We start from the raw sequence: 13,408 nt of genomic DNA on the forward strand, positions 1-13,408 counted from the left end.
AACGTTTTACGCCGTTTAAACTCACCCTCGTCCACGTTTATTTTAACCATTTTCCCAAACTTCAATTTGACGACCATTTGTACTGTAATTTAGTATCACAAAGTAACCTTTGACCAAAACCAATTAACTTTGAATTTCTTGCCTAGACTGTTGCCTGATAAAATTTTAGAGGCACTTTCTGAGGAATTGTATAAAATTTCCACAATAATTATGACCTTGAGGTATTCTTGTGTCAAAGAAGATGCATACTCTTCTCTGTCTGGTAATTACTTTCCCATCTCCCTGGCCCGCCCCCCCCACCCATTAGTCTTCATATCTGTTCCATACTTAGATAAATACTTCATCAATCAGAGATTAGAATAATCTCATTACCTATGGGAATTCCTCACTGCCACTCAGGCCTTTAATGGAGCTGTTCGGGAGCCTTTGTCATTGAAAACTTGTCTTAGTGACCAGATGGACTCACTGGAGGCATCTTGCACAAAATGTCAGGCAAGAAGACATTTAATGAGGCTTAACACGTGCGGAGGAAGCGAGAGCGAGGCCCTGGGTTTCTTCCAGTTGCGTTGTATTACCTTCCGTCATAGCATAATTTCTTCTTTTTTTAAATAAGAGAAATGGAACTTTGAGAAGTAAAACAGTGTGTTCGTTTCATATCATGAAAATGAAAATGAAGGCAAAATATCAAAGCGTGCTCCAGGCTCCCTTTTGTGGCAGAATTCATTATCCTGAGGGAGCGCAGGCCTCGTCATGCGGGACAGGGTGAGGCCAGCCGCCATTCAGGCTACTTAACTACATGCCTCCTTTTTAAGATGTTGATTTCAGTGTCCAGATTGCCCATTGTTCAAATGCCAACTGGGCACGCTGGGATATATTTGCCAAATTCATTTTCACTTCTTGGACAAAGCTGGAATTTGAATCCAAAATTAAAGGTGAAAACCAAATTGGTCTAAGCCAATTAAACCCCATTATCATTCAAGTGGGGCTTTTATACTGTTTCTGGCCATTTGGATCATAGAAAATGGTTCAAAAGACTTGTCCCTTCACCCACCCCAGACTTGGGGGAGACCTTATAAAACGTGTTCATGTTTGTGGTGAATTGAAGGCTGCTTTGCTTGTTTTAGCCTCTGGAAAAATGAAATGAAAAGGAGTTCAAAATCTGTTAGGAGTGGCAGGCCTTTCCATGCGTCTGAATGTAGCCAGATGATTTTTGGCTTGATCCTGTATTCCAAAGAAAAGGGTGTGGTTGAAAAAATGATGTTGAGAATTTGTAAAACGGGGAGGGTTTTGTATTGTTCGGAGTTTTAGTGAGATCAGTGGAAGAAGGGAGAATTTTACGAAGGAATAATGCAGGCTGAAAAATAGTTTGCATGTGCATTTCACAGCTTTGATTTGGTCGTGACTGTTTTCATCTGAGTGTCTAAAATGTATAAACTTCATTACCAGCAAATACTTGGTATATAGACGTTCTCTCGTCTAAATTCTTCTAACACGTCGGTGAAAATATGAACAATAAGGTTTGTTTTAAAATTAACTTCTTCACAGTTTTCCCTTCTTCATCTGAGATATCCATATTGCCTGTGTGATGGTAGCCCCAATTAGGGCAGCTTAGAAACTTTTATTTTTAGCATGAGAGGAAAATAAGTGGTGTGCTAGCACCAGCTTGCTTTCAAATAAATTAACAAATAGTCTCAGTTTTGTATGGGAATTTGTTCCCTCACCCTGGCAGATTGGCCAGAAGCCAGTATTACAGCTTTATTCTGCTTTTTCATAGACTTTTTATCTACAGTGTTTGTTCCTTTAGGGAGAGGAAAGTCTTTTCCCGCGGCTTCCCCGTGGGTGTGGGCTCCCTGAACCCATCCTGTTGCAGGCAGCTGCCCTGCCCCCCGCCTCCGGCCTGTCCAGGGCTTGGTCCACTTGGCAGGTGGGACTCTCCCCAGCTCACCCCTTAGCAGCTGCCTCCTTAGTGGCGTTAAACCGCAGGCAGGTTCCCATCGGACACGCTGTGTTAGCAGGGAACCTTAGGATGTCAGTGACCTTTTTAGTTCACTCCTCCCATAGGTTCTTTACTTAGAGAGTTGTAATAGTAATAATTACGTTTTGTGATCTCCTGCGAAGTGCCAGTGGCTGTATCTGGGCTCTTCACCTGCATGATGTTATTTCCGCCTCATAACATTACAGGGGAGGCATTGTTTTATCTACATCGTACAAGTGAGGAAGGCCGTGGACGGGAAGGGGCAGAAAAGTGGATTTTTTTTTTTTTTTTTTTTTTTTTTTTTTTTTTTTTTTGCGGTATGTGGGCCTCTCACTGCCGTGGCCTCTCCCGTTGCGGAGCACAGGCTCTGGACGCGCAGGCTCAGCGGCCATGGCTCACGGGCTCAGTTGCTCCGCGGCACGTGGGATCCTCCCGGACGAGGGCACGAACCCGTGTCTCCTGCATCGGCAGGCGGATTCTCAACCACTGTGCCACCAGGGAAGCCCAGAAAAGTGGATTTAAAACCCGGTTTTGCCAACTGCTCTCCCTGCACCCTCTGCTGCCTTCCGTAGAGCCAGGGGGGCTTTTAGAGACCTTCTTGTCTAGTGATCTCAGCACTGGCGGCACATCAGAGTCACCTGGAGAATTTAAAACGAAGACACCATTGGTCTCCTCCCTGGCCCGCTAGTTGGAGTCTCCGGGGTGGGTCTCAGGAGCCCCCGGGGTGATTCCCTGCCCAGCCAGCAGGCTCTCGCTGGTCTAGTCCGACTCCCTCCGCCTTTCAGAGGAATCTGAAGCCCAGCAGTTTCTCCCAGGCCAGTCAGCTAGTTAGTTCCAAGCCAGGACTTGTGCCCAGATCTGCTGACCTCCTTGGTCTCCTCTTAACGGTTATCATTCCAAACCCTGAATAGGATCTGCATACAGGAAACGTAGGAGAGGCTTCTTGGCTTAGAGGGTGCCTGCCACCGTGTACTTGAGGGGCATGGCTTGGTTTTGAAGGATTACAGAAAATCAGGTGCCTGTAATAGCATCTTGTGAATATCAGCTGAAATGCTACTACGTCACAATAAATGGGAAGCAGGCCTTAAATTGTATCTCTTAGTTCCACCTGCTGTAACAATACCATAGACTGGGTGGTTTAGTGACGTTTATTTCGCACAGCTCTGAAGGCCGGAAGTCCAAGAACAAGGTGCCAGCACATCTGGTGTCTGCTGAGAGCCCACTTCCTGGTTCACAGGTGGCTGCCTTCTTTCTGTGTCTTCACTTGGTAGAAAAGAGGGAGAACAAGGTCTCTGGTCTCTTCTTCTTCTTTTTTTTTTTTTTTTTTTTTCAGTACGCGGGCCTCTCACTGTTGTGGCCTCTCCCGTTGCGGAGCACAGGCTCCGGACGCGCAGGCGCAGCGGCCACGGCTCACGGGCCCAGCCGCTCCGCGGCATGTGGGATCTTCCCGGACCGGGGCACGAACCCGCGTCCCCTGCATCGGCAGGCGGACTCTCAACCACTGCGCCACCAGGGAAGCCCTGGTCTCTTCTCATAAGGGCACTGTACCCATCATAGGGGCTCCGCTCTCGTAAACCTAATCATCTCCCAGAGGTTCCACCTTCTAATACCGTCACGTTGGAGGGGGAGTAGGGGTTCAACATGATTTTGGGGGGGGAGGGGGGACACAAACATTGAGTGCATAGCAATCCCTATACATGCGCGTAAGTATGATGTTGCCAGGAACAGTTGAGGTTTGTATGGCTCTTCGTGCTTGCTAAATTGTTTGCATTCATAGTATCAGCCACATAACCAGGGAGAGTTGCGAGAAGGTGGGTCTGTGACTCTCCGCTTTCTGGAGAAGCCATATAAGAGTTACTGTAAGCCCTGTACAATCCCACAAATGGGTCCTAGAGCCACAGCCAGAAGCGAGGTGTTCTCATTCACGGTTTGGTTCTCTTGCAGTTGAACCACACGGTCGTCTTTGGTTTCTAAAGTGCGTGGTACGGCCAATGTTGCCGAGCCCCTCGGGTGCGAAGAGGCTCGTGGGTGATGTTGCATTCCCATGACTGGGCTGTTCTTCATTCATCCACTGGGAATGCTCTGGGGCCCTTTCGGCGTGGTGGCTCATGTCCTTTGTAATCTATTTATTTATTTTTTTAACACTTAAAAAAAAATAGATTTATTTATTTTTGGCTGTGTAGGCTCTTCATTGCTGTGCGCGGGCTTCCTCTAGTTGTGGTGAGCGGGGGCCACTCTTCGTTGCGGTGCGCGGGCTTTCTCATTGTCGTGGCTTTTCTTTGTTGCTGAGCACGGGGTCCAGGTGCGTGGGCCTCAGTAGTTGTGGCTCACGGGCTCTAGAGCGCAGGCTCAGCGGTTGTGGCACACGGGCTTAGTGGCTCCACGGCACGTGGGATCTTCCCGGACCAGGGCTCAAACCCGTGTCCCCCGCACTGGCAGGCGGATTCTCAACCACTGCGCCATCAGGGAAGCCCGGCTCATGTCTTTGATCAGCTGGGGCGACTTTCTTCACTCTCATTCCCCCCAACCCCGCCTTATTGTCTTGTTTAGCTGCTTCTGAAACTCATCTCGAATGGGTGTCGGACCTCAGGATGTATTATCCCCGTCTCTTAACTTTTTGTTTTGCTCTGTGATGTTTTTCGATATTATCTTCCAGCTCACAGCTTTGGTATTAGTGTGATTGGTTTTATTTCTCAAATTCGTTGAAGTTTCTTTATACCAATCTTTTTCTTTTTCTTTTTTTTTTTTTTTTTGCGGTACGCAGGCCTCTCACTGTTATGGCCTCTCCCGTTGCGGAGCACAGGCTCCGGACGCGCAGGCTCAGCGGCCATGGCTCACGGGCCCAGCCGTTCTGCGGCACGTGGGATCCTCCCGGACTGGGGCATGAACCCGCGTCCCCTGCATCGGCAGGTGGACTCTCAACCGCTGCGCCACCAGGGAAGCCCTATACCAATCATTTAAAATTTATTTTTCTCTCTTTCTCTTCTGGAGAGTTCTTTTTCTCAGATTGCTGCTTTTTCATAGCAGCTGGTCTAGCTTTAGGACACAATATTATTTCAAACCTGTCCTAAGATACTAATTAGAATTTTTATGTTTTCTCTGGGGCCAGTTGTTCTGTGTGTTCATTATGACCCTTTTCTTTCATATGCAGAGTTTTCTTCAAATTCCTTGTGACCCTCACTTGTTGGTTTGCTTTAAGGAATGAAGACCTCCATTGATAAGCTGGGAGGGTTGGCTTTGATCTTCTCTGCAGTTGTAGAGACAGCTTTCAAAATAAGCCTTCCATGTAAGTAGCCTGCGACCCCCTCCTTCTCTACATTAAGTGTCAGAGGAGGGAGGGTGGTGCCTCTAAGTGCCTCTGACCCTTTTGGGGAGCTGCCTTTTCCGGTGTAGAGATGCCAAACTACCCTGAACTCCTCTTCAACATGCGCACTGGGACTTTTCCCAGGTTTAGTGCCCAGTTTCTTGGTTTTAGCCAATGGGTCCAACCCTCTGCTGTGACTCCAAGCCTTAAAGGTTCTGTTTTTGTGGGAGAGAAGAGGGGACGGAGATGGCTGGGGAAGGGCCTGGAGGGCTCGGGGCTTCTGCTCTTTGTTCTTCACTCAGCTCCCCTGGGACGCCCGGTGCCCACTCCCCTCCTGCCCCTTATCTGTGACTCCTCCGCCCCGTCCCCCCTCCCTCCCCACCCCACTCACTCCTGCGAGGGAAAGCTGTCGCCTCCAGAAGCACAGCTGGCTTCTTTTCCTGTTTCCAGCTTTGCTGTTTCTAGTCTTTAAACGAATTTCCCCCCCTGTGGTTCTAGCGCTAGCCTGGGAGGGTGGCAGCCTCTATGCCCTGTCTGCAGTCTAGAGCTGCCAGGTGGACAGACCCGCAGGATGTGAGTGCACGGGATCCGCTCACACATTGTTCTCAAGTGTTTCTTCTGCTTCTCTGGGAGCTTCCCCTGGATACCCCCTGTGCTTCTCGGGGCGGGTGGCGGGGGGATGCGTGGATTGTGACTCCCTGCAGGACAGACCCTTCTTCTGTGTGAAGGTCACCCCCCTCCGCCCCCATCGCCACTGCCACCAGGATCTGGATTTGTTACTGTGGCTTATTCTTGTTGGAAACTCGCGGTGAGCTAGCGATGGCAGTAGACTTGTAGGGGTCTGTGAAATGCATCTCGAAAGAGATTTTTTAGTTGCATCTGTGAAATACGTGTGTTTGGAGTAAGGAAGGGAGATGGAAAGAGTGGCGGTGATGCTGAGTTCCGACGTGGTCCGGGGTTGGGGTACACAGTATCTTCTCGCCTTTTTTAATCCATCCGCCTCTTCCCCGTGCTGTCCCTCTCAGCAGTTCCTTGTCCCAGATTCCCCCAGGAGGCAGCAGGCACTGGTTGTGCAGCCCCCAAAGATCTTTCTGCCCCACCCCGGAAGCTGAGCTTAATGAGGAAAAAAAAAAATCCTAACACCACACCACCTCGTGCTCCTCCTTTTCTTCTGTCTTTTCACAACCCCCCGGAGAAGCCCATGAGATGGGGAACACATGGTATAAAGAGGGTGGTTAGTGAAGGAAAGTGCTTTCCCTTCCAAGGTAGAGTAGGAGAGCTGTGTAAGGACACAGATTCTCCCCCGGTGCTTTCTCTCCATTCGGTCGGCAAGGAAAATCAAAGCGACACACAGGTGAACATTGCAAGTCAGTACAATCTCAGTGCTGATGACTGAGTCACGTAGAACCGAGTGGCAAACTCTGGCATTAGGCTGGCTAAGCCAGGATGATTCAAAAGTTCTGATTTTGCGATCTGCTGCTGTCCTTTTGTAATGAGAGAGAATATTTGGAGCAGACCATACACAGAGAAGAAGAGAGCAAAGGAATGGACAAGCCTGCAAGGAGAAAAGCACGGCCCGGAAAGGAGGAGGAAGAGTAAGAGAAGGGAGGATGTGAGGGCAGGTGTGTTTTGGGATAACGGACTCAGAAAACAGCCCAGCGTGGCGGGGTTGGAGGCCGGAGGAGGCAGGGGGGTTGGCACTGGCAGGGCAGGCTCAGAAGGCCCCGATGTCTCTGGGAAGGTAGCATAAGGACTGTGGGAGAGTTTTGGCTGAATTGCTCTAGAATATTTTTATAGCTTGCTAAATGGCACAACAAACAAACAAGCTCAGTGTATGCTTGAGCAGAAAGCGCTCTTGAAATCCTCCATCCACTCGTTGAAAGAGCCCGTGGCACCTTGTTTGAGCTCAGAACCAGAGGCTGCGTGATTATGCTGACATGGTGCCGAGTGCACCTGCGAACTCGGAGCAAGGCCTTCCATCACCTTGAGCTCGCAGATTCCGGCCGTGGAGTGCAGGCCAGGAGTGCATTCCTGCCGTCACTGTCCCGGGTGAGGGAACCCGGAGATGGTTTCCAGGGTAGAGCCTGGGAGGCAGTGTGTTTTCACAAAAGGCTGCTTCTGCAAATAGTTCATTTCATACCTAGACTTTGTTGAAATCTTAAAGAGAAAGTTAGACAGTGGAATATCACTTGGTTTAGTCTCCCTGTTTTCCTAATTTCCACTTAGTTGCCAAGCTTTGCTCATTAGCGATGCGTCATTAGTGCTGTCGTTATTGTTAGATTTGGCTGGAAAGTTCGTCTGACTGTACTTGCAGCTAAGTCTTGGCATGTCTGTTGCATCAGCAGCAGCTAACCTGGTTCTGAGTGTATGTTTTAACCACCTGTTGTAACCCCCCCAGTTTTATAACTGGTTCACTGATCAGGATAGTTCTAATTTGAAGTAATAGCAGTCCTTAAAAAGAGAGCAAGAATTTAAAAAAATTTGGTATAAACATTTGTTTGTAAAGGAAATTTGAATGATTGACTTCAGGACAAACAAGATACTTTCATTTCAAATTGTCTTTTTAAATTACAAAAAAAAATCTGGTGTGTCAGAAAATTATGTGGTAGTTGTAGGAAAATACATGCTGTAAACATATATCATGATAAGAGAAATAACACTCTGATGAGTGTTTTATTTAGGTAAAAGCTGAGTAGTTTTGGGTAGTTTTAGCAATCACACTTTCTCAACGCACTGCTTCACTCTCTGTAACTGATGCAAATGGTCTCCAGTGGAGAATTAGAAGACTGGAGCTTCTGGATGCCAAAGACAAGAGTCTGGAGGAAAGACCCCAACGAGGGTACAGGTCCACAGTGGAAAGGGAGAGCTTTCCAGAGGCCCTGCAGCCCAGGGGAGTAAGATCCCCTTGGGACTTCTCCATTGGTGCTGGTGATGGAGCACATGTTACGTGCTGGTTTGTTATTTTTAATCCTCTTATCAATTCAAGTTTGGTTTTACTCTCCACATTTATTTTACTTAGAGAAGGAAAGAATCTTAGTAACTTGCCCAAGGGCAAAAATACACTATTAATAACAAGTAAGCCAACCCCCCCCCCCCCCCACCAAAAACCAAAAAAACCCTAAGCCAGGACAGACACCTTAGTCCACCTGGTTCCAAAGCATGCGTTCTTTCTACTAAACCACTGTGTTTCCTGGATGTCTGCTGGCAAGGTATTCTTGGCCTAAAATGCCCTCCTTTCAGCTATGGGTCTTTTCTTTAAAAAAGCAATATTTATTTATTTGTTTGTTTATGGCTGCGTTGGGTCTTTGCTGCCTGCACGCGGGTTTTCTCTAGTTGTGGCGAGCGGGGGCTACTCTTCGTTGCAGTGCACGGGCTTCTCATTGCGGTGGCTTCTCTTGTTGCAGAGCATGGGCTCTAGGCACGCGGGCTTCGGTAGTTGTAGCACACGGGCTCAGTAGTTGTGGCTCGCGGGCTCTAGAGCTCAGGCTCAGTAGTTGTGGCGCACGGGCTTAGTTGCTCCATGGCATGTGGGATCTTCCGATGCCGGGGATTGAACCTGTGTCCCTTGCGTTGGCAGGCAGATTCTTAACCACTGAGCCACCAGGGAAGCCCTAAATACTCTATCTCCTGACTCTGCTTAAGAAACAGTAAATTTTCAAAGGATTATGGAATCGATGGTGTGATATACAACACAGGAATATCTTCATTCTCCACAATCTGAGTAACCATAAATTCTCTGATAAAAGTAAATCTTAGGAAATATTCTGTTAATTCCATAAATGCGGGATTACGTTTGTTTTGTTGACTGCTGTAAATTTAGCATCTAACAGAATATAGCAGAGTATATCCTGATATTACTGCAAATTCATCTCAATCTTCTGTACCTTTTATGGTACGATAGGAAATATTTATGTTTAGAAAGGAAATATTTAGTTCAGGTGATAAGAATACAATATATTAAGATATTACTCTGAAGCTTGCACACAAAGAGGGGGAGAGCACAAATATGGTAAAATGGTGATACTTGGAGAGAGTGGATATCCACATGAGGGGCGCGTGGGAGTTCTTTATGTAGGCTTGAAACTATTTCAAAATAAAAACTACAAAAACATATTATTATATATTTTGTCATTAGTGAAACACAAGTTTGACAGTGTTTACAGATAAAAAACGATCATCCTTTTTCTCAGTGATTTAGAAACAAGGGGAATTCCTTTCTCTTTGAGAGTTAACTAGGAAACAGTTCATGACAGATCAGAGAAGAGACATGCAGAGTCACCTGATAGAGTGAGTGGCCTGCCAGATCTGGTTATATAACCTAACACTGTTCATACATCTAATGAACTTTGAACATTTCTGTTTCCTTGGCCAGGAATTACTGGGGAGGTTGAATATGTCACCTTTTTTAGCCTGAGGGCATTATATTTTCATTTTATCCAGCTAACCCCACTTCTTTTGTGTCCAAGTTCAGCGAGCCCTCCTGATGGTGATTTGCCATCCTGTGTTTATCTGCTGGGCGAGTCCCGCTGGTGCAGGTGCCCTGGGGTGCTGGAGAGTTAGGTTGTCTATCATCAGTTAGAAGAGCGGTCCCCAAGCTTTTTGGCACCCGGGACCGGTTTTGTGGAAGACAGTTTTTCCACGGATGGGGCCGGGTGATGGATGGTTCAGGTCATAAAGTGAGCGACGGGGAGCCGCTGGTGAAGCTTCGCTCGCTGCCTTGCCGCTCGCCTCCTGCCGTGCAGCCCGGTTCCTAACAGGCCGCGGACGGCCACCGATCCGTGGCCCAGCGGCTGGGGATCCCGGAGTTAGAAGGCTGACCGTCTCCGTGAGCTTGGTTATGAGGTTCCTGTCCTGGGCTGCACTCCCACTCTCCATGTACTGCTGCGATTTGTCCTCTGATCTTTCTCTCCTTCTAAGCTCCAGCCATCCTCTGGTCTGTGGGGAATTCACTAAGATGATGGGGTCCAGGGAGGCCTCTGGGTGAAAGCCAGTTGACCTTCCCTGATGATATTCTGATATTATTGCATGTCTGTTCCTTTTGACTTAACACAACCAAGACTTAACATTCAAGGGGACAAAAAAAGAATGAGAAGCTGAGTAACGAAGAGAGATAGTATTCAGATACACCAGTCTCTCTCTTTTCATCAGCTACCGTGCTGTCTGTGGATAGTAGGAAGCTAATAAATTAACTTAAAAACTGGCCTTTGACAGGTGAAATCACAGGGACAGACAAGATGAGATTCACAGGAAAACAATTTTCTCTGAAGAGTAGCTCATGGTCATAAATGACAAGCAATGTGAAGAAAGAATCCACTCTGAAGAGGCAGAAGAAACAACCGTTAATAGTATTTGTATGGGAAGAACTTAGGATACTAAAAAAGTCTGAAAGGAATTATGAAATAAGTACATGAAAATTAACTACGGTTGAGAATAAAAGTAATAGTACGCCATGAAATGAGCATGGATTTATTTGGAAAGCAACCAGATGGAACTTGTAGAAATACAACGAACTTATTGCAATTAAAAACTCAGTAGACGGTTAGTAGCAGAGTAGGCAAAGCTGAAGAGAGAACTAGGACATGTAAAGAGAGATTGGAACTGATTACCCCAAATGTAGCACAGAGCAATAAAGAGATTGAAAACATGCAAGATATTGAGAGACATGCAGGATAGAATAAGGTCCAGTGCGGCTAACAGGAGTCTAGAGGAAGAGAATAAAATTGGAAAGAGCCAGTATTCAAAAAGATAATAGCAGATAATCTTTTCAGAACCCACAAAAGAGACATCATTATATTGGGAGAATCACACTGAATCATGGGCAGGAAATACAAAATCGAATTTATATGTAAGTTATATGAAACTTTAGAACTCCAGAGTTGAAGAGAAACATCTTAAGAGAATCAGGTAGGAAAGATCGATTATCTACAAAGACAAGGCCGTTCTACTGACTACAGCTTCCTCATTACCAATAGGAGAGGGCAGAAGATCACGTGGATATCTATAGCCATTTACATTGTCCCTTAAGAGTTGAGGGCAAAACATTTTCAGACTCACAGAGGAGGAGATGACCACTCACAGAACGAAAGGAAAAAGTTGAAATTGAAAGAAAGGAAGAAATGGAATGTCAGAAGCCATGATGAACAAAGACTTCGGGAAACATGTATACATTTTTATAAGCATCAGATTGTAAAAAAAAAAAAAAAAAAAAAAAAAATTACTAATCTTGGGGTGATTAAAACAGTTTGATGTAAAATACCAGACGACAACATGGAAGCTGGGAATGAAGGTATTGGAGCTAAAAGTGTTTTTAAATCTGTGTATGGTTTAGAGGAGGATAAGCCTACTGATTGTTTTCAGACATTAAATAAAATAAATGTGTGAAAACTTTGAAAATACTGCCTTTCCAAGTTCTTTTTCTGCTGAATAGTAAGTATAACAGTTATACTAAGTGAATTTGTTGTATCTGGCCTTAAGGTAGTTTTTGTAAATCAGTATTTTTTTTTTTTTTTTTTTTTTTTGCGGTATGCGGGCCTCTCACTGTTGTGGCCTCTCCCGTTGCGGAGCACAGGCTCCGCGGCCATGGCTCACGGGCTTAGTTGCTCCACGGCATGTGGGATCTTCCCGGTCCAGGGCACGAACCTGTGTCTCCTGCATCCGCAGGCGGACTCTCAACCACTGCGCCACCAGGGAAGCCCTGTAAATCAGTATTAAAAGCAAGTATCATTTAAAATATATCACCCAATGAAAATTTGTTGTTTTAAAGTACTATATACATTCAGCTGTAATGTGAATAATCACCCTAATTTAGCTTATGTTTGGATGTGGATTTTTACATCAGATTTATGTACACTGGCAATTAGTATTTTAGAATACTATAAAGTGGGAAAGAATCATAACTGATTATTGATGTCTACCTGGGCATAAGATAGGGATACTTCTTACCTGCCAATCCTGGACTGGAGGGTCTCCAGAGCCCCTTTCAGCTCTAACAGTCTACAAATCGTTTTTATGTTCTGCATTAAAAAAAAATGAAATTTATTTATTTTTCTTTATTTATTTTTGGCTGTGTTGGGTCTTCGTTGCTGCACGCGGGCTTTCTCTAGTTGCAGAGAGCGGGGGCTACTCTTTGTTGCGGTGCGTGGGCTTCTCATCGTGGTGGCTTCTCTTGTTGTGGAGCACGGACTCTAGGTGTGCGGGCTTCAGTAGTTGTGGCGCACGGGCTTAGTTGCTCCGCGGCATGTGGGATCTTCCTGGACCAGGGATCGAACCCATGTCCCCTGCATTGGCAGGCAGATTCTTAACCACTGAGCTACCCAGGGAAGTCCCTAGGTTTTTTTTTTTTTTTTTTCATTAAAAAAAAATTTTTGGCTGTGTTGGGTCTTCATTGCTGTGCGCAGGCTTTCTCTACTTGCGGCGAGCGGGGGGTACTCTTCAATGCAGTGCACGGGCTTCTCACTGCGGTGGCATCTCTTGTTGAGCACGGGCTCTAGGCACGCAGGCTTCAGTAGTTGCAGCACGTGGGCTCAGTAGTTGTGCCTCGTGGGCTCTAGAGCACAGGCTCAGTAGTTGTGACGCACGGGCTTAGCTGCTCCGTGGCATGTGGGATCTTCCTGGACCAGGGCTCGAACCTGTGTCCCCTGCATTGGCAGGTGGACTCTCAACCACTGCACCACCAGGGAAGTCCAGTTCCCTATGTTTTGCATTTTTAAAAAAGCTGTTATTGTCACTTGGGTGCTATAAGTAGTGCTTAGAGACAGTCTCAGATATAGAAGTTAGGTGAGGGGCAAAAAGGAACTTGAGAAATCATTTGGTAGTGGTATACCATAAGTATTTATAGGCATAAAAGTGATTTCTATTCTATGTAAGAAAAAAGTTTTAAAAATATATTATTGGAATTGTGATACAAAAGATCTGCTGTGGTATTAAGATTGTGTATATCCGTTGTAAAGTGCCGTTTCATGTTAGCATTCATGACATTTGTGGAAGAGAAGGCAGGGATATACATCTTCAAGCCTAGAATTTAGTTAGAGACATTGGTTTAATTGCTGTGGTCTGTGTACACATGGAGGAAATAATTTAGAATGTTACTTTTTGTAGCTTGTGTGTGAGGTGGACGAGAACATTCTGCG

General features: G+C 46.1%; 1 protein-coding gene across 5 annotated transcripts in view; it reads left to right on the forward strand.

The window, feature by feature from the left end:
- Positions 1-13,408, forward strand: part of TIAM2 (TIAM Rac1 associated GEF 2) — a 262,812-nt gene that overhangs the window by 79,282 nt on the left and 170,122 nt on the right. The gene's annotated exons all lie outside the window — the stretch shown is intronic.

This window comes from Kogia breviceps, chromosome 13 (assembly GCF_026419965.1).
Source record: "Kogia breviceps isolate mKogBre1 chromosome 13, mKogBre1 haplotype 1, whole genome shotgun sequence".
NCBI lineage: Eukaryota > Metazoa > Chordata > Mammalia > Artiodactyla > Physeteridae > Kogia > Kogia breviceps.